The sequence below is a fragment of the Lithobates pipiens genome, unplaced genomic scaffold (assembly GCF_037356315.1).
Source record: "Lithobates pipiens isolate NorthernLeopardFrog02 unplaced genomic scaffold, aLitPip1_a1.2 Scaffold_23, whole genome shotgun sequence".
NCBI lineage: Eukaryota > Metazoa > Chordata > Amphibia > Anura > Ranidae > Lithobates > Lithobates pipiens.
In genome coordinates this window covers 227706032-227728291 of record NW_027507785.1, presented here as the reverse complement: position 1 = coordinate 227728291, position 22260 = coordinate 227706032, and the positions used below count along the sequence as shown (strand labels likewise).

The 22260-nt window shown below is 41.0% G+C and overlaps 1 protein-coding gene across 4 annotated transcripts in view; it reads right to left on the bottom strand.

The window, feature by feature from the left end:
- Positions 1-22260, bottom strand: part of ARHGAP29 (Rho GTPase activating protein 29) — a 216350-nt gene that overhangs the window by 77875 nt on the left and 116215 nt on the right. The window contains exon 1 of one of the 4 annotated variants that reach the window (XM_077452885.1): positions 11852-12004. The exons of the other annotated variants lie outside the window; for them this stretch is intronic. The gene's annotated coding sequence lies outside the window, so the exon portion shown is untranslated. Of the gene's footprint in view, positions 1-11851; positions 12005-22260 lie in introns of those variants that run through there. 4 annotated transcript variants of the gene reach the window in all.

Genomic DNA, 22260 nt, shown 5'->3' with positions numbered 1-22260 from the left:
GAAAAGTGTTGTCATTTACACTAAAGAGGAAATCTGGGCTAGGGGGTTTTGTCCCATTTGGCTGAGGCATACGTGGTTGCCTCATAAGTATGTTATTGTGACCAATCTGAACAAAAAACAGTACTCCAATGATAACAAAAGGAAAAAAAGAAGCAATAGGTGCTGTCGGTGCAAACAAAAATGCGTTAGTATGGTCACTAATCCTCTAGCCCATTCCTAACAAAAGTACTACACAGCACTTGAGGTCCCTTCAAGACTGACTGAATCTTCCTACATGACATACAAAACACTCAGTGACATGAATACAAAGCCGGTCTGCCTTTCCTGTACACACATCTGTTTTAGTATGCCCATTGTTTTCATTAGCTGCATTTACCAGGGTGGTTTTGAGGCCTCCTGAGAACAAACAGAACTTATGCACCTAAATATACTCTAAAAGAATGGTGGGAGTGGTATTTTTCTTCACTACGCTAAACATGAAAAACAGATATTTGTCTCATCTTTTTCAGAAATACAGTGCTATCGCAAAAACCCATATTACGCAGAAATAGCAGTTGAGATAACGTTTTATTTACTGGATCTACAAATTATTATTATACAGTATTTATATAGCACCAACAGTTTATACGACACTTTACAACATAAAGGCAGATGATAGGATTACAATACAGTTTAATACAGTAGGAATCCGAGGACCTTAGAGCAATGAATACACTTCAGTGCCTAACCACCGACACTCAAGATCTACAAGCTTGTATGCTCTTGATGGTGTTGAGGTTGAATTTGTCAAACCATTTCTAAAAGACCAACCATAATGTATATTAAAATCTAAAAGGGCTATTCCACTTTCAGTTACAAACCGCAGTGAGTTTGAAGTGGAAATTAATGTGTAAATTTTCACTTCACTTTCTGCATCTGGATACTCCAGCATGTACGAAAGGCTGACACCAAATAAAAGTGCAGAAGCTCAATTCAGCACAAGGTCTACAGGTTTTCCAAAGGCTTTCCCAGGTCCAAAGTTTATTCAAAGTTAGTAGGTTTTTACCCTGGATCCACACCACCTGGTTCAACAAACCCACCAGTATCAATGCCAACAGAACGCTAGAAGTCCTTGCTTAAGACAGACTATAATGACAGATGATACAGCCCAATATTGGCTCTTCCATCTAAGCTCCTTGGCTGAGCTGCTTGTGGCTAAAATAATTTCTTTCCAAGAAGTCCTCATTATGGTTATATAGGGACTGTGAACACAGAAGCGATTATAGTTTAGTTTATACATCCACATTTTATCTTTGCGAACTGAAAATGGAGTTGTCCTTCAAGACATAAAGAATGGAAGTGTACTCTTAACCGTTTATTCAGTTTGTACATACAAGGCAATGGAATTGTATTATGATTACAACCCTCTTCGATCAATTTTAGCATTAGTAGGGTATGTCTATATATTAAATGTCTACCTCCAACTATCTAGTTTAAACCTTACTTGAAAGATAAAGAATGCAGTACAGTCAGCGAGTGTTGTCACCCTACTGGCTAGATAGCCAGGTTAAAATAAAGGACAAAAGCTTAAGGCTCCATGTACACTAGTGTTTAGGCTCCTAGAAGTGGTTATTAGCATTTTTTCTGCTACTAGAAGCCAAATAGTGTTATCCTATGTGCCTATGCACACTACTTTAGGCTATTGCCATTTTTTGAGCTTCCGTGTCTAGGAGCAGAAAGAAAACTGGTTTTGTAACGTTTCTTGGAGCATTTTTCCAGCAGAAATACTCCTAATCTTAACGAATAGCATTTTTTTTTAGCTTTTTTCTTCTTTTTAAGGCAAAAATGCTAATAAAACACCAACACTCCTAAAATGCTCTTACGAAAGGCTTTTATCAGCTTACAAAAAACACTAGTGTGCATGGAGCCCAAAACAGGCAAATGAATGTGGCCACTGCATAAATGGATTGGTGTTATATACTGAATACACACACTTTTTTTTGGTAAAATTTTGATTCTTGGGTTTAGATACACTTTAAAGTTTGGCAGCTCAGAAATTCCAGAACTGAGTGCATTAAGGCTTCAGGTTTAGTATCTGTATACAAAGACAAAAATATACATATTGGTATTTGCTTGGAGGCGGCCTCTGGTTTTATTTCCTCTGCAAACATAAGTAGGTAATTTGTTCTGGTTATCTTTGGCTTTTGTAGCTCATCTCGTCTTTTCAAGGCTTCTTTTTTACCCCATTTTCCTTTTTTCCCCCCACACTTTGAATCCCTGGGGTATCCACCATTCTCCCGCCTTCCCTTTTCTCCCTCTCTCATTCTTCTGATCCTCTACTTTTCTTTGGGATGTGTTAAATATCTGGGTTTCTCACCAAAATATTCATATTTTGACATTGTGTATCCTTATATAGGGGATTGTGAGGGCTCTCAAATTCCTCTGCCTTTGAAATTTATTAGTATACGGTTATTACCATATACCTTTTGATTTGTGATTACATCCCTATGCATTTTCATGCTGTTCTATATTTTCTTTATTGTCCTCATGAAATTTTTTATAAAAACTGTATTCAGTCTCAAAATATACATATCAATAATCCATGTCTAATTCTAACTTCACATATAGCAGCAAAGAAAACTGTGGTGGTGCTAAACCCGCTTTTCATTCATTCCCACAAAGCCTTTACCACTATACATATTTTCTTCCCACTATAATGCGGCTTTCAGGAGGAAATGGAACCACTGCATACAAGCCAAGCTCTAAAGTATCATACAATAGTCCGTTCTTTCAGGACACTTCCTCTCAGAAATATTTATGAAGACGACGTAAGGAACTGATTTTGCTTGGAAGGACTTAAAAAGTGTAAAGATGGACTCAAGCAAAAGAAATATTTTAAGTAGACCAAAAATTAAAGCAGCCCACTTTTCTACAATACAAAACTAGAGCATAAATGATTTGCAGACCTGAACCCAACCATTTTTATATAAATATACTTTCTGTACAGTAGCAATGTTAAATTGCACAGAAGAGCGGTTTCCATCACCCTAAACATTTGCTTTGTGGGTAATAAATCTTCCTAAGCGCTCAGTTAACGCTCATTCACACCACATGCAATGATCAATGCATGGAGAAGGCAAAAAGCCCTGTTTTTTTTTTTTTTTTTTTTAGAAAAGGCTTAACACTTTGTGATATGCTGCAGCCATGTGATATGCTGCAGCCATGCATGCAGTAAAAAATAAAATAAAAAACGAAAAAACGAACCACACTCAAAAACGCACAATGCACCTAGTCAGTGCATGTTAGGACATACTGTATGTGTTGTTGAGTGTGTTTGTGGTGTGAAACCACAAAGTGAATGGACCAGTACACACCCAAAATTCTAAGCATTGTAAAACTTCCAAAACTTACTAAATGCCTTAACCTGAAGTAATTTAAAAAATAGTGGTGCACTGAAATTAAAATTCAGGTTCTAAAACGCAAACAGAAAATTCAGGGTGCACTTGGCCGGAAACCAAAACCGAGACAAGCATTTTTTTTTTTTTTAAAGGTTTTAAAATTGAATGTGGCTGACATTTTTTTGCAGTGAAGTCAATTGGATGCAATTTTGCATTATAGCCAATAGGGAGCGTTTTTGCATTGAAGTAACTGAGACACGATTCTGCATAGAAGTCAGTAATATGTGATTTTGCATTGAAGTCAATAGGACCTGAAAGAGTTTTTGGTACAAGACACCCTGACAAAAAAAACCTTCACTTTTTTACTAGCAATATTTTTGTATACACTGACTGTGGCACATTCTTCCTGTACCATCAAGATATTTGGAGCGGAGCTGACTGCCAGGATAATAAATCGCTGGCTGCCCAATGGTCAAAGAAAGATGCTAAACACAAAAGAAGCGCTGGAGAAGATGGCAGAGGCAATGATTGGGGTGGTGAAGTGGTCATCGCTGGAGAAGGGCAAACAAAGCGCTCTAATGACCTAACCAAGCTTTAGTTCCTCTGAACAAAGAATTAGAATGTGTGAACTTAGGTAGATCTATAGACATTTTTGTTTTAGGTTTAGAGTAGGGAATAAGGAAATCCATGTTCCTTTATTCTGTGTGGTATATGCCCACAGAGGAATTTCCCTCTTAGACAGTGCAGAGAGGAATTTCCCTCCGAGGTGTCCCCATTGAACTGAATGGGCGGCTGCAAAGAGGCTGAGTGGGCGGCCACAAGCTCCAGGGACAGCCCCGCTGGGTGGCTACAGGCTCCAGGGACAGCCCTGCTGGGCGGCCATGAAAAGAAAGAGTGGTGCTGGCTTCAGGAACAGCCCTGGATTCGGTGACCCTGGCAAATAGTCATTTGACCCCTGAGGGGGCCGAGACCCCCAGGTTGCCAACCACTGCTCTAGCCATACTTCAAACAAAAAACAAATTGGCTATACATACACTCTAACCCAAAGGTATAAATACTTTTAAATAGTTGAGAATGACTGCCAGATTGCTGCAGACATTAAAGTGGAACTTTAGTCAGAAAATTAATGGCGCCAGCGGTAAAGCACCACATTTTTAGTGGCGCTTTACCATAATTTTTGTGGCGCCTCTCCTGCTGGCAGGGCACTTTTAACCCCGCTAGCGGCCAAAAAAGGGTTAAAAGTATCCGCAAAGCAGCGCTTCGGCAGCGTTGGTTATTGACTTCAATGGCAGGGGCGTTATAGGAGCGCTCCCGCCCGAGTACTTTCACACTGGAACGGTGCCCTTGCAGGACGTGAAAAAGGTTAGTAATCCCGGCATTCCAGGAATGTCACTGTTTTTTTAAATGGCTAAATCAATGGGTTTAGTTCCACTTTATGATTTACTACTGTTTGGGGGCTTTGGGCATCAGCAAAATGGCAGCCTCCAGCAAGAAGAAAGTTGCTATGGGTAAAGTTCTGCTTTAATAAAACCTCCTGATTTTCCCCGCATTTTTCAAACATGGATGTCTCAAGTCATAATTATTTTGTGTACAACATTGGGGTTAACTTATTAAAAGAGTAGAGTGTTTCCACTCTGCATAGAGAAATTTCTCAGCTTCATGAAAAAGAGGAGGCCACATGAATAATCACATTGCAAAGAACACCCAATCATCAACAAGTAAAAAAAAAAAAAAAAAAAAATTTTACTTGCACATGATTGGATGATTGAAGTCATCACAGCTTCACCTTATTCATTAAAGCGGGACTAAACCCTCCTATCCTTTACAGCCAAGAAAGCTGTCTCTATTTGATCTGCAGTTGCCATGGTGCTGCACTTGTGATCAGTTATGACATCAGATGGCTTGACAGTTCGGGTGAGAGAAAAAGCAACAATTACAATTACTTGAACGTAACGGTTTTGGGAAACTGTTAAACCGATGGGTTTGCTTCTGCTTAAAGTGGAACTTTACCCATAACTTGACAAAAAAATAATGTCATTTAGCAAGGAACATACATTCCACATTAATAATTATGCTACCAAATTAGTGCGTGCATTGCTCCTGTGTCTTCTTGCTGGAGGCTGCCATTTTGCTGCAGCCTAGAGCCCCTGAGCAGCAGTACATTTGTTATGTTGTCAGCAGATCAGCATCTACAAATTCAGCACAGTGCCTAAAAATAAAGCGCAACTGAGCATGTGCAGAGTAGGGCAAGACAGTGTATTACTTGATTTTAAACAGTATAGGCACGTATTGCTAATGTTTTACTAAAATGAGTAAAAGATATAAAAAAGTTATCCAAAGCCTTGAAAATGACAGTCAGTACTGTACAATCACTTAAGTGGAAAATTCTGATCTCTCCAGATCCCAAGCAAAGGTCAGGTAGATCAAGAAAGTTTACATCTACAACTGCCAGAGGAATTGTTCAGGATACAAAGAAAAGCCCACAAGTAACCTCAGGAAAAATACAGTCTGCTCTGGAAAAAGATGGTGTGGTTGTTTTTAGCACAATATGACGATACTTGAAAAAAAATGAGCCCTGGCCAAGCTGCCAGAAAGAAGCCTTTACTGTGCCAATACACAAAAAAGCATGGTGAGGCATGTCAAAGTGTTGTCCAACATATTGTAACCAGGTTTTTCTTTTTCTGCATAGAAACCAATCTGCTTCGGGATTTTTTGCTAAAGTTTAATTGATCAGACTGAAGCTGATTGGCAATGGATCCCATGCAGCCACAAATGCACCAGATTTTGCACTCTCCAGTTTTAGTAAAACAACACCCCTGTGTTTCTGAATAGCATGAGAAAATGCAGCCTGCATGTTATCTGGCTCAGTGCTGCCCCCTGAAGGTCTCATGGACAGTGAGGTGGCACAATAGGAATCATCTGAGAAGAAGCTGCAGTCCAACCCAGAAAATTTGTCTGCATTGGTTTTAATGTAAACCCAGAAATGGGCTTTAACATGAAAATGCAATGGTCCTCCTGATAAGAGCACACATGCAATGTTTCCCTAATAGCATTAGCCCTTTACTGACCGGTTTTATTTATTGCTTTAAACAACTGTTCGCTAATAAAACAGCAATTATAAGATAAAGCCAACATAGAACGAAGACTGATTCCTTTTTCTATATGCATGACAGAATGTTTACCCCCCACCCAAGTCTGTCATCGCTAACAAAGCAATCTCTAGTTCCACATATCTATAGATAAAAGCAAAAATGAAGACCAAACACGTGCTGAAATACAAAATAAAACAAAATAAACTGGAGTTTGTAAGAAATTAGATGTTGACATTCTTTAGTGATTAGGCCATTTTATTTGGCAGGACTGGGATCATATCCAAAAGGAGAATTTCCACATTGTCATTCATTATTTATTACTGTGCTTGTATTTCCACACATATGTTCACCAGTTTATTGAAACAGAGAATTTGGAGAATCTCTAGGTGAGGTCCGATCAAATCATCAAAAAAATAAAAATAAAAAAGTGAAATTGAAAACGACATAATATGCACAGTTCTGCACGCAGCAATGAGTAATATTTATTGGATACAAAAAAAACATACAAAATTTCTGCTAACACCTTTCATCCAACCCTTTATCTTAGTTAATGATTAAGGCCGTGCTCGTCAGCAAACCATTTGATGTAAGCTTTTGTGTATTCAATAAATATCTAAACTCAATGATGTGGGCAGGACTGCATAATACATATTTTGTGAGTAATATGCCTACAGACTGACAGAGTAAATGTACATAATTTCTTTTGGAAATCAAAACTACACCTCTAAAAAGACAAAATACTTAAAGCCCAAGTCATAAATGGACAAACAACCTAAAAATAGAAACCTCACCAGCCCTTTCCACTATACCAGTGATGCTGTGCCTCTCATCTTCAAGGATGCCAAAGGGGCAATTGACCCGTTCAGGGTAGATTTGGACATGTGTCTAAATCTCCCTTTCCTATGAAGCCTGATTTGCATCTGGATTGCACTTCGGAGGCTACTGACAGATGGTGAGGAAGCAATGCAAAGCTTCCCTACTGCTTGTTTTAATCTCATTTTTTGGCAACAAACGATCTGCTACCATGTGCATTGCATGCGGTTGTGGGGCCATTTGCAGCGCTTTGCCAATTGCTTCCATAGCTATGTTGGGTAAACTTTGCTCCTGGGGGTGGCGGCCGGGGGTAGTTAGCAGGCAGGTCAGATGCACATTTTTGCAATTCTGTGATCCAGGCTAAATCCTGCGGTCAGCAGACGTCACAGTGGTTCAGGCTGAGTAAAGAGCACGACCTTATGGTCAAGATCCACTCAGGAGCCTGGACCAGCACCTGGCTCAGTGAGCCGCTGAGAGCCTAATCCTACAACTCCCGATCCACCCCCATAGCCCAGGGGCAGAGTAGAGAGCCGGTGACTGATCAGCGGGGAGAACAGAGCGATCAGCAGTGTTTAATCGCTCAGTTCTCAGCCTTAGAGATGGCGGGGGACAGATGAAACATTCCATTGATGTCACATAGATATGGGATTTTGTTTAAAAAAAAAAAAAAATCATGCTTCTCTTTTTCCAGCACAATGGACATTTTTCGGTGGTAAACACATTGCTCTCAGAAAGCCTGAATTTACTGTGGTGCACAATTTTGTGATAGCGGCTACACAAGGTGGCAAGCAGATATTGTTTAGCTTGAGACAATTTTGATCCAAAAGATACTCTTAGAAGCACGCATTCGTTTTTCCTTTCAGCTCTCAGTGGATTGGAATGTTTAGCTGCCCTGAAGGATCTTTCCTGTTCAATATCTCACATGGAGGACTGTCCTTGGCTCCCCTTTTTATAGGGGTTTTTGTGTCAGACCATGTGAAGAGAGGGAGGGGGGAATTGATCAAGATTCCAGCTCACAAAATATAGAAGAAAATGTGACTGCACAACCACACTTGTACAAGAGGCAAAACCTTTACTTCTGGATGGGGTGTTGAATGCCCTGCTGGGTTTTATCGGCGTGTGTCCCAACTAGGGGGACTCATCCATGTATCTGTCCTGGTAATCACTGCCACAGAGAAAGAGAGAAAGAGAGAAAGAAAGAGAGAAAGAAAGAGAAAGAAAGAGAGAAAGAAAGAGAGAAAGAAAGAGAGAAAGAAAGAGAGAAAGAAAGAGAGAAAGAAAGAGAGAAAGAAAGAGAGAAAGAAAGAGAAAGAAAGAGAGAAAGAAAGAGAAAGAAAGAAAGAAAGAAAGAGAGAAAGAAAGAGAGAAAGAGAGAAAGAAAGAGAAAGAAAGAGAGAAAGAAAGAAAGAGAAAGAAAGAGAGAAAGAAAGAAAGAGAAAGAAAGAGAAAGAAAGAAAGAGAAAGAAAGAGAAAGAAAGAAAGAGAAAGAAAGAGAAAGAAAGAAAGAGAAAGAAAGAGAAAGAAAGAGAAAGAAAGAAAAAGAAAGAAAGAGAAAGAAAGAGAAAGAAAGAGAAAGAAAGAGAAAGAAAGAGAAAGAAAGAGAAAGAAAGAGAAAGAAAGAAAGAGAAAGAAAGAAAGAAAGAGAAAGAAAGAAAGAGAAAGAAAGAGAAAGAAAGAAAGAGAAAGAAAGAGAAAGAAAGAAAGAGAAAGAAAGAGAAAGAAAGAGAAAGAAAGAGAAAGAAAGAAAGAGAAAGAAAGAGAAAGAAAGAGAAAGAAAGAAAGAGAAAGAAAGAGAAAGAAAGAAAGAGAAAGAAAGAGAAAGAAAGAAAGAGAAAGAAAGAGAGAAAGAAAGAGAGAGAAAGAGAAAGAAAGAGAGAAAGAAAGAGAGAGAAAGAGAAAGAAAGAGAAAGAAAGAGAAAGAAAGAGAAAAAGAAAGAGAAAGAGAAAGAAAGAGAGAAAGAGAGAAAGAGAGAAAGAGAGAAAGAAAGAAAGAAAGAAAGAAAGAAAGAAAGAAAGAAAGAAAGAAAGAAAGAAAGAAAGAAAGAAAGAAAGAAAGTATAGGGCAAAAACCTCCAATGGGGACACATGTTTTCTTTGTTCAACCAGTGGGTTAAATAGAAAAATAAAAAGACCCGATTCCCCTATTCAAACAATTGAGGTGGATAGGGGAATCCTCCCCGCTAGGTGATTGTATTATGACAGCAGAGAGACTTCCTTGGTGTCAGAATATACTGATCAACCTTACTGACCAGGGCCAGCTGCGCCCATCAAGCAGAAAAATACCAACTGACTGGTCAGTTTCTGTACAATCAGCTACCCATACACGTATCAAAATTCAACTGGTCCCCTGCCGAATTGGTCAAATTTCGATACAGGCATTGCTAACTTGACTCTCTCTTGGGAGAGATTTCTTCTCACTACCTTTTGCATCTCCGACACACAAATAGAGTAAAGTGGTTGTAATCCTATGTATGAAGGTAAAAAACCTGTGTGCAGCAGACCCCCCCCCAAGAATTACTCAAACTCCCTCTCGATCCAGCGATGTCCACAAGAGCCTTGCCTGACAGGGGACTTGCCCTCCTGATTGGCTCCCGCTGCTGTCAATCACAGCCAGTAAACGAAAACGGAAGACTGAGGCGGCAGGGATGAACCACGGCTCAGAGTGTGAATGGACACAAAGAGCAACGGCTCAACTCAGATGACCCCATAGCAAGCTGCCTCCTGTGGGGGCACCTGACAAGAGGGAGAAGCCAGGAGAGCTGCCGAGGGACCCTAGAAGAGGAGGATCCGGGTCACTCTGCAAAACCATGGCACGGGGCAGGTAAGTATAACATAACATGTTTGTTATTTTAATGAAAAACAATTAAAGCTTTGCAGTCACTAAAACTGATGGGGTTTTAACTATCCTCTTGTAATCCAAAAGAGAAGTCAGTGGCTCAAAGTAATAACAGAGGGTTATAGCAGGACGACCAGGCACTAAATTTGCCTATTATATTGTAGCTTGGGTTGCTACTGTGAACAACTGTCACCAAGACTGAAGTGAGGGAAATGGTTATCACTGCAAAAGAATAGAGGGGGACTCTTTCAAAGAAAACACTTGAGAGAGGACTTAGGGGAGATCTTCTCTCACTACCTGTAGTGTCCCTGGGACAGGAAGTTAAAGAAAATCTTTTCAAGAGATCACGCTATCCAACTCTAAACAAGGTTTTGGCTTTAGATATATTTTATTTAAAGTGGTTGTAAACCTCAGACATGAAATATGAAAGAAAGCATATCCCTCTATAGCGTGTACCAGTTTCAATCCAGAGCACTGTCATTTCTGTCTGCTGCCTCATTCCTCTGCTACTGTCATGAGTCACTTCTGACAAGTTTTCCTGACACCAAAAGGTAAGATGGTGACAGGGGCAGGAGCACAATCACACAACCTGTGATTAACAGCCTCAGCTCTGTTCCTGTGTGAAAGAAGGGGGGGGGGGGGGTCCCTTTCCTTCCAATCAGCTCTCAGAGCTCTCCTCACTGAGCTCTATAGAGTAGAACTTCAGCTCCCTGTCCCCTGATTTCTGAAACATCAGATAAACAGATACAACTTATGTAGGGAGGATCTGTTTCATCTTCACTTCATTGGGTATATGTAAGAGTTTACAACCACTTTAAAAAAAATCAATTGGTCCTTATAGTCATTCAGTGCTTCCTAGTCTGACTTTGGGATTCAAATTATTTTGTCTATCCCTGGAAACAACTAACCAAAAATCACTAATGGGCTACTGTGCAAGCAAACGATTAGCCAATTGTGTGTAAGCAAATGATCAGACAACAACAGGAAGAATTACAAGCCGGTAGCAAATGGCTTACTAGTAAATACAATTTTCAAAAGATGCTTTTACTATTCTAACCAAGAAAACAGATTGAAAAAAGAAACCATGAGTAGAGATTTGGCTGCCCAGACCTCTGAATAACAGCATGTCCTAGAGGTGTGCGCCCGACCAGGGTGTGTTTGGTGTATAATTTTCTGTGTGCTCTCAAAACATACAAAAATGTAACACTCCAATGCACATAAACAGAATGTCTGCAACAGCCTTTTAATTCCAGACATGGCCCATGAAGCCATTATTTTCCAGTTTATACACGACATTGCCACAGAGCTGTCCATTCAGATTACAAAAAAAAAAAAAAAACACAACTGTCCTCCCATGTTCCCACGAAGCCTTTTGTAAAAGGATGTAGTCACAAGGGAAGAATGTGGATTTTGCCTGCAATCTAGAAAGCATGATCTAAGCCTAGAGATCCCCGCAGGTTGAAATGGCCACATAGCACTGTCACACATTCTTCCAGCCTACAACGAGAACACAAATACCAACCCGCTCCAGCCAGGAGGATAAAGACCCGAGCTGTCAACTGCCATGCTTGGAAAGTGATGATGAACGGTAACCCACAGCAACCAGACTTCCAATGGGCTACTACAGATTACTTTGAGGAACGCTTTACTTGTCGAGTTTAACATTAGAGACAAACAAGTGAAGGAAAACGTATTGCAAACAGTTATAAAAACAACAAAAGTTTGGTGCTTACCCAAAAAATATCTAATGAAAGTTCTCCCACAAGCTCTCGTAAGCCTTGAGACACACCTCAATTCACCTCGATGTGGAAAACGAGCAAATCTTTGTCAGACATTACAAAAAGAAAACATCCTAGGCCAACATTCCAAAGGAAAGGCCAAAATTATAATAAAAATGAGTAAAAAAAAAAAAAAAAAGAAAGAAAAAGGAATACAAAGATAACGAAAAAGGGAGTATAAACGTCAGCAGCCTCCCTGAAGCAAGCTGGAAAGAATAGAGATTGTTACAGTGTAATCCTCTGAAACCAAGAATTTATCTGCGCTGAATACTTTTCCTGTGTCAGGAAGGCTGTGTCGTCACTGTTGTGTTAGGCCTTTGAACTGTTGAGTGCTGGGGAAAACAGTTGCAGTTGGAGTGACTGCTAATGGAGGCATCCGAAAAGGAAAAATAAAAATAAAAAAATAAAAAGCTGCAGCCCAGTACAGGCCAATTACAAGACACTGGCTTTTCCTTTGTAGATGTGTCATATAGAGTGTGCAAGACTGCCGAATGCTAGGCCAATTCTGTCTGTTAGTGCACTGGCTAAGCACCGCATTTTAAAACACGTACATTCTTTCCCCAGGACATCCTGACTGTACACAATGGCTACACAACAATGGCTACAGGGACCCAGTGCACACTGGTTTCTGGAGCTCTGTGCATCAGACATTTCCTAGGATTTAAATATTTTTTTTTTAAATAAAATGTGTCTTTTCTAGTAGTTTTTTTCTTAACCCCTTGACTCCAACAGTATGCAGATATGCAGCCAGGGCAGTACTTAGGGTGGTGGGGGCCCCTGGGCTTGAGTCACTTTCGGGCCCTACCTTCTATACATTACCATATTTATAGGCGTATAACACTCGCTGGCATATAACAAGCACCCCAAGTTTAGGAGGGAAGTTTAAGGAAAAAAACTTACATTTAAATGCCCATCAATGCAACCTTATCAGTGTCCATCTGCAGCCTTGTCTGCAGGGACGGACTGACCATTGGGCCACTTGGGCACTGCCGAGGGCCCCATGCCACTAGGGGGCCCCATCAGGGTTGCCTGCCTCAGTAAAACCAGGGACAGTATGTAAAAATGTGTGTTTTTTTTTTTACATCTGTCTCTGAAATGTTCCTTACCGACATCCTTTTGGTCTAAAAATCCTGAGATTATAGCTGCCCCACCTCTCCAGTACCTTCTCAGCCAATAGAAACATGTCTGTGTATACTGTGTGATTGTATACTGTGTGTGTGTGTGTGTTTGTGTCTACTGTGTGGCCCCATAATCTCCGATTGCCTGGGGGCCCCATAATCTCCTATTGCCCGGGAGCCCCATGAGTTGTCAGTCCGCCCCTGCTTGTCAGTGTCATTTGCAGCCTTTTTATTGCAGTCTTGAAGTTTAAAAATGGCGCCGCCGAGATATCTGTATCTCGGCGGCTCTTGGGTCCTCTCGCAGTCCCAAGCGGAGCCGAGTGTAGCCGAGCATACTCGGCTCGGCTCACAGTCACGCTCAGTCCCTGTGTTATGTCCATCATAGGACAGGACTGGGCGTGACTGTGAGTGGAGCTGGGCTGAGTACACTCGGCTATGTATCTCAGCGGGGCCCCCTATTGGGAGGGGCCCATGGGCTTGAGCCCAGTCAAGCCCAATGGTAAGTCCTGCCCTGTATGCAGCCTTACTGGACTTAGCTTTTTTCATGGGGTTGCATATCTATTTGTGCTGGGAGCCCGCTGCACAGCACACTCCCAGCACAGAGACTGGGGTCTCAATGGTAGCTCCAGGTCCCGTACTAAGGATCAGGAACCAAAACTCCCGGTTCTGGGTCACCTGATCGATGTGATAGCCTCTGATTGGCAATGATCAGTCACTGTGAAGCCCACCCCTGTGTTTCGCTCTCTCTGAATAGAGGAAAGATGCATTGCATCTATTTCCTTGCAGAGAGAGGGAAACTTTCAGGAGATATCCATTACCATTTACCACCAAATGAAAGCCCAATTTGTCCTGGAAAAAAAAAAAAAAAAAAAAAAAAAAAAGGGGGGGGGTATTATCCACCTGGATGCACAAAATAGTTGCAATAATATGTATGGTTTTACCAACATGTCAAAGTTGCAAGATTGTGCTTGGGCATTAACATTTGTTTTACCCTTAGGTTTGAAGTAGTAATGGCACCCTAAATGCAGGTAGCAGTCATGCGTTTGCCACGTGAAAAATGACTGGTCCCTGCTGAACTGGCCAAATAACAGGAGAAGATGCCCGCACCAGCAAGGTGAGGTTTATATGTTTCGTTTCATTTTAACTCAATAAAGCGCTCTAATTTAGCCATGAGACTGACATCTTTTTTTGGACTCAATAAAATACAAAATAAAATAGAAAATAGCTACCACATTTTTTAAGGTTTGTATATTTAGCCAAGAGAATTGAACCTTTAAGTTTGTTATTAACAGTGTCTATGGTGCTGCTTTAGCGTAATGACCATAAAACCGCTCTGGAAAAATACTAAGTGCTGATAGGAGGTTAATGGGGACAAAGATTTGTATGGGATTTTTATTAAAAGAAGAATTTCAGTCAAGAAAACAATATAGTAACCATGCATAAATATCCATATAGTATTAATTCATTATAAAAATGAGTTGCAGGCATCGATAAACTCCAGATGAAAACTCCAGCACTTTCAGTTCCAAGCGGTTATGCTGACTATTTGGAATTGTGGTCTGGGTTTTAGCTCAGACCATATCGCAGCAGTAGCTAGCACTGTCCTGAATATACACAAACTCTTGTGTCACAAGCAATCCTTTATAATGTACACATCATGAGAGAGGTATGTAAACTGCCATTGCTGAAATGTTTTCATTTGGAAGGCTTCAAGGCCATCATCCCTACCCTTCCTATATTACTTATTGACTTGGTCACCTGCATGCACATATCAGATGTCCGACGCTTCATCAAATGCACAGCAGTTTGGGATCAGTGACTTACACTAACCATATACATTATTGTTGAACTTGAGAAATCTACTCGATAAATAGTGTGAACAGAGGAATCTCCTCTGCCAGCTATTGCATTCTCACAGCCGGCACTCGCAGCTTTCAGAATAAGTTAACAGTGACTGTATCTGATTGGATGCAGTCACTGTTCAGCCAACAATTTTCCACCTGGCTTTTTTGACAAAAGCGTATTGAAATAAATTGAGCAGTGAGCTCTCATGGCTTGAATTATTGGCTGAAATTTAAGCTATGACAGCCTTTACCAAGTAGTGACTGGTCGACCGATTATCGGTGGCCGATATTCCCTTTTTTTAAGCATCGGTACCTGACACAAAACTTACTGATATTGCTTGAAGGGGTTGTAGCGGGGCGATGCATGCAGCTGCAGGCATTTCTGCCAGCTTTCTTGTAAGAAGAACCGATGCGGCTCAGCTGCCATTCGAGACCCGAGCCACCAGCCGGCACGTCTGCCAGCTGCCCAAAGACCCAAACAAAGCCAATGCTTTATTCGGGTCTCTGATCTAGTAACCCAGAAGCGAAGTCATGACATTAGGGCTGAAACGAATAATCGATATCAATGATAATCGATTAATGAAAACCGTTGACAACGGTTTTCATTATCAATTCATTGGTCCGCACCTTCCTCCTGTCCGTCCGTGAAAAAAATCCTTCCCTCCTGTGTAATCCTCTGTCACTGTCTGTGACCAGGCACGTCTGCGCCGCTGCAAGTCCGTGGCACGCCTCTCCTCCTCGCTGACCTCATTCCCACAGATCTTCTCAGCCCTGCCCGCTGCTGCTTTGATGGAACAGAGGCAAGGGCGAGAAGCTGTGAGGAGAGCCGAGCTGCACATTGTGAAAAGGTAGCGGCTATATATACAGTACAATACACTACTGGGGGGGGGGGGGTAGTCATAGTACCCCATTGGTGTTTATGGGGGGGGGACAGCGCCCCGTCACTGGTGTCCCCGGGAGGAACAGCGCCCCGTCACTGGTGTCCCCGGGAGGAACAGCGCCCCGTCACTGGTGTCCCCGGGAGGAACAGCGCCCCGTCACTGGTGTCCCCGGGAGGAACAGCGCCCCGTCACTGGTGTCCCCGGGGAGGAACAGCGCCCCGTCATTGGTGTCCATGGGAGGAATAGCTCCCCGGTTTTTTATGATTTTATCCGATTAATCGAAAAAATAAATCGGCCAATTAATTGATTATGAAAATAATCGTTAGTTGCAGCCCTACATGACATGACAACTTCTGGATTACTGTCATCCTAAAGGCACCAGTTTTAAAAAAACAAAGTATTCAAAAACACAGATCTTGACATTTTGAATACTTTCAAGCGCAGGGGAGGGGCTTGGGGTTTTATAGACTTCAGATCCCTGTATAAAGGATACCTGTCACTGCTTATTACTGTCACAAGGGATGTTTACATTCCTTGTGACAGCAATATAAGGGGAAAAAAAAGCTTAACTATACAGAATATTGGCACGAGATATCGGCTTGAAAGGCAGCCAAAAAAAAAAAAAAAAAAAAAAAAAAAAAAAATCGGTATTGGCCCTAAAAAAAAAAAAAAAAAGATATTGGTCAATCTCTACTAAGTAGTAAAGCAAAGAAGTTATACAGAGCCAAAGCACTCAGATGAAAGTCAACAATTGCAGTTCCCCAATTTCTATCCACACAGGTTCCCTTTAAAAAACAAAAAAAACAAATAGGCTTGTAGTAGTCAAAATAAAAAACGTGGATCATTTAACCTGTCCTTCCGAACCTCCCATTGGCATCAATGCCCTATCTTCCCCTCTGCCCCTAGAGGTTGGCTCTCAGCAGCTCTGTGTCAGGCCTACAGAAGAAAGTCCAATCACATTTCTAACTGCAGCCTCTGCTGTGATCCTTCCTCCTAGGCTGCATCTTCTGAAACTGGAAGCAGACAACGTTTTATTGGATCTGATTTTAAAATGACTATTTCCGAATTTTACTATTTATTTTGATAAGTGAAGCTTAATACATGTACTAAGTATTGCTCTACCAAACTGTCTTTATCTGGGTGCCTTGGCTTTAAAAGCACCAATAGTCACTCTTGGTTTCAATAAACTGGTGACGAATCTAGCTTCCGCAACATCACAGCACAGAGATGAACATGTAATTCAGGCCAACCAGTACAGCAAGTTAAACTAGTCAGACAATGACTGTATCTGGACATACATCATCCTCTGGGTTTTTGTCCATTAGCCTTGAGTATAACAAACTTATCTTTTGGAACTGTACAGTCAAATCTGAAAGAATTTTTGGATCAATCTGTGTATTCAGTTTTTTTTCTTGCTACTTGTCTCCATTCATCTATTTAGATTCATGGCACTGGCCCTCTTTCTGTGACAAGCAACTCTGCCCTCGTTAACACTCACATGAGAGCACAGGTCACCGAATCACAAAGATCCGCATGAAGAAGTCCTCTGCACCAATGGGATCCGATGACCTGGCTCGGGGTACATTTTCATAATGAAATCAACTAAAATTAGGATATCAAGACTGCATGGCATGCAAGAGCTTCAGACTTGGCTGCGTTAGGCAGTGACCCCTCAATTTATCCGCTTTTATCTGATTTTGCATCAAAATGTCACTGATATGCATAGCAAACCCAAGTTACAAGCTACTTTGACTGTATGATATATTACAAATCACTTTACAAAAAACAAAAAAACAAAAACCTGTTCAAAGCAACAGTAATTTTAAAGGATGAGTTCACCTTTTAGAACATGATCTACTCATATTTAGGTGGAACATCTACATGTTCCAGCAGCTGTGCCCCCCCCCCCTTCAGTGACAGTAAACAGGGGATCTTCTTCCAGCACTCGCTGTTACTCATTTACACAGCCGCATCATTCATTTACAGTATCCTGTGAATGACTTGAAATAAAAAGTACCATCGGTCTTCATGGCTAACGCCTTTTAGTCCTGCACGCTTACTGATGAGTGGCCTCATAGTCCATTCACAAGCCCTGCACCCTGTCAGCCTGTATGAAGGTATGGGCTGAAAGCAGGGCTTATCTTGATAGGACCAGTTCTAAACAAAGGGCCAGTTTACTGTCCTTCAGACTTTTGAGGGGCCAGACTGCGGCCATTGGGAGTAAAAAAGTCCCGATATCAGTGGGGAAAAAACGAATTCTCCATCTTTGGTGTCAGTGGGAGGAATAGTGCCCTATCGAAGGTGTGGCTGGGAGAAATTGTGCCCCTTCAGTGGTATCATTTGGAGGAATTGTGGCTTATCGTTGGGGGGGTCATTGCGAGAAATTGCGCTACCGCATTGGGGTCAGTGTGGGGGGGGGGGGAATTATGCCCTATTGATGAGTTAGAGCCCCAAGGGCAGGACAAAATTAAGCAAAAGGCCTACGAGTTTGGAGACCACTGCTATCAAGACACAAAAAAACTGGGTATAGGCAAACATTTCACAAAAAAAAAAAAAAAAAGCAATCTAATAGAATAACCGGACAGTTGCAAACAACTGAGGCAAGTAGTTAAAAACAATTATGTCTCCTTTTAGGTTATTAAATTAATTAATTCTGTTAAACTGGATAGAGTAAAAATGAATTAAGTTTCTGTTCATAAATGTCCATGGATTGATTTTTTTTTTTTTTTTTTAAGTACTTTCGAACAACATTCGCCATGTCAACAAATATATGGATAATTTTTGTACATATGAAAATCAACTAATGTATGGCCAGCTTTAGAATAGTACAACTGTGCATACAGATATGTACAAAAATCAATACTGTGTGTATTTTACAAGGATTTGAGTACAAAGAAAGGGCAATCCATAAAAAAAAGAGACTGGAAACTATGTATAGAGGTGCTTCAAATTGAATGAGCATTTTGCATTGTACTACACACAAACCTAAAGAGGGACGTGGGCACTGAAATGCAACATTTACCATTCAACAACAAACTTTCTTAGAACAAAAAACTAATAGGTGATACACATTTGCAAAGCATAAACCATCTTTATCCCACCCAACAGTACCATTAGTGGAGTTACCCAGATCCCTTTTTGAACCCCTTCAACTACTGGTCAACACTTATTCACTGTGTATCGACTGACAGCTAAATGGAACTGAGCCGTCACAAGACAGTGGAAGGGTCCATGCACCCATCTAGTATAAATTATTATTATTCAGGATTTATATAGCGCCGACAGTTTACACAGCGCTTTACAACATTGGGGTAGACATTATAATACAATACAATTCAAGACAAGGGGAATCAGAGGGCCCTGCTCGTTAGAGCTTACAATCTTAAATAGGCTTCTAAGTCCCAGAGGAGTTAGGGGAACAAATTTAATGTCCACCAACGGACAGTGTTAAAAAAAATTGATTGTGAATGTGCTGAAATCTATGCCATTTAGGAGAGTATGGATGGACGTTCCCAATGTCAAAAAAACTCAAGAGGACAAAAGTACAGCACTATGTTACTACAACTAACACTATACAGCCAGTCTGTCCAGCACCATATTACATTATAAATTCCGATAGCATAACATGGAAAGAAAGCTTGTTATCTTCAGTTCAAGAACACAATACATCAAACAATTTGTGCTGCTAAAATACAAGAGTGTGAAGACAAGAACTACAAAACACTTGTCTGCTACTTGTGATGACAGAGATATGGCCTGGATGATGGAATGCTAGCTATGTGCTCCAGTCCCTGTGAATCGGACAACAACATGCTTTATGCAGTTCATTTCATAACTATTTAAAGTATGTCCCTTCTCTAAATTAGACAATATTAGGGGACTTGAAATGTTTTTTTTTGTCCTGCAGGTTTACTGGCTTTAAAGCAGCATGCTAGATGAAACTATGACACAAGAGAGAGCAGTAAAAGGCCATTGCAACATCAGAACAGCTGAGAGATTCCAATGTACCATGGAATGTAGAGGTTGTGTCATTTCTGCTCTAAGAGAACAGTTCCTACTATTCAAAATGTTCAGGAAATGAAAGAGGAAGAATTCCGATATGTAATGATTTAAGAAGTTGAGAGGAAGAACTCTTCCCCCCCCCCGCCCCCCAAAAAAAGCAAAAAAAAAAAAAAAAAAAAAACAGTAAAGCAGTAGTTAGGTTTTCAGCTCTTTGGGTAAAACCGCCCTGAAGAGCCAGGATGGAAATGCTAACACAAATGGGTAGATCAAGCTGGGGTGGCACTCAGTATGGTGTCCTCTCTACAGATGGCACATTTTAATGGTGGATATTATATTGCTGCATCATTTAACAAAATATGCAATTGCAAAGTTTTTGATCAGCCGATTGGCAGCTCTCTCTGTCAGGAGGGGGGGGGGGGGTTCTGTGCTGATAATCAGCACATTGATTATCAGCACAGGCCCCATCAGATGTGCCCATCATCTGCCAATCAGCACCCAACAGCTGCCAGCAGTGCCCCAATACTAAACTCTGTCAGTGCCCACCACAGTACCCAGCAGTAACACCTGTCAGCGCCCATCAAAGCTGTCTGTCAGTGTCGCCTATTGGTGCCCATCAGTGCTGCATATCAGTGCTGCCTGTCAATGTCCATCAATTCTACACATCAGTGCCAATTCATCAGTGTCTGTCACTGAAGGAGAAAACAAAATTTTATGACAGAAACTAAGAAAAAAATTTTTTTTGCCAAACTGTCAGTCTCAAGTTTGTTTAGCAAAAAATAAAACCCCCAGGGGTGATCAAATACCACCAAAACAGAACTCTATTTGTGTGAAGAAAATTATAAAAATTTAGATGGGTACAGTGCTACATGACCGCGCAATTGTCATTCAAAGTGTGACAGCGCTGAAAGCTGAAAATTGTCCTGGGCAGGAAGGGGCGAAAGTGCCTGGTAATGACGTGCTTAAGGAAAACTTCCCATTTCATGCTGTCAGATATGGCACCACATGGAAGAGAAATATCACAAGTCCTGAGAAAGAAAATAATTTCTTTACACATGAAGGGTATAGGCTACAAGATCAGCAAAGCTTTACTCATCAGTTAGAATACTGTAGCAAAAGTGATACAAACATTTAACAAAGATGGAACTGCAACCATCTCATCATCATGAGAAGGGTTGAAGAAATTTGCCATGCAAGTTCACTGCCGTTAGCTAAAGAAGTAGAAAGCCAAACCGGGGTGATTGTTTCCTGTGACACAATATGATTTACACTGCAGAGGAATGGCATGTATGGGTGTTGTCCACAAAGGAAGTCTCTCCTAAAGCCAATGAACAAAAACCTTGCCTAGAATTAGCCAGCCCCATGCTGAAAAAGAAGACTACTGGGACTCTATGGAGTGATGAGACTAAGATAATATGTTTTTTCAACTGATAGCTTCAAAACTGTATGGTGTGGCAAAGGTGAGGAGTACAAAGAAAAATGCATGGTGCCTAAAGTGAAACATGGTGGTGGCAGTGTCCTGTGTGGGCAGCATGAGTGCTGCTGGTGTTGAGGAGCTGCATTTCATTGATGGCATCATGAATTTCCAGATGTACTGCTCTAGACTGAAAGAGAAGATGCTACCATTATTCCGTGGCCTTGGTTGTTGTGTCTTTTGGATCATTGTCATGTTGGAAAAGTGCACATCTAGGTTACTGTTGCAATTCTGAAGAAAAACAGGGTGAAAGGTATTCAGTGGCCAGGTATGTCTACTGATCTGGGGAGTTCAGAAGAGACAAGTCAAGCATTGCGGCTCTATAAGAGGTCGTTCTTGAAGAATGGAAAAAGATAAATGTTGCAATATGTTGCCAATTTGTTCATTCCATGCCTAGAAGACTTGGTGATATCCTTACAAATCATGGAGGTTATACACAATACTAGATGTAGTAGTTTTTGTTGTGGGGTGTATTCAGTTTTACATCAACTAATTTAAGTGAAACTGAAGATCTTGTAATCCAAGTTATATTATTAACCTTACTTTCAGGTAATGAGCTAAACATATGCTCTATAAAAAACTCAGTTTTGTCAAAATTTGGGAAAATTGTTCTTGTGTTCACAGAGACATTGGATTAAAATCGTACCTTTTCGAGTCCCTGGATCCAGTACTTAACTGGAGACTCTAGGGCAGTGATGGCGAACCTTGGCACCCCAGATGTTTTGGAACTACATTTCCCATGATGCTCATGCACTCTGCAGTGTAGTTGAGCATCATGGGAAATGTAGTTCTAAAACATCTGGAGTGCCAAGGTTCGCCATCACTGCTCTAGGGCTGTATTGGTGTAGGGGGACCGGTGGGGGGCGGAAGTTGGGGTATGGGGGTCACATTCTAAATTTCTAACCCTTTATTTCTTCCTTTTTCTACTACCTCTCTTTGGGGACAACTTTCCTCTTGGGTACCCCTAATTGGGCTGACAAAAAGTGGGTCATCACGATGAAATCTAAAACGGTTAATTCAGCTTAGACACAGACCCCACTACAATACC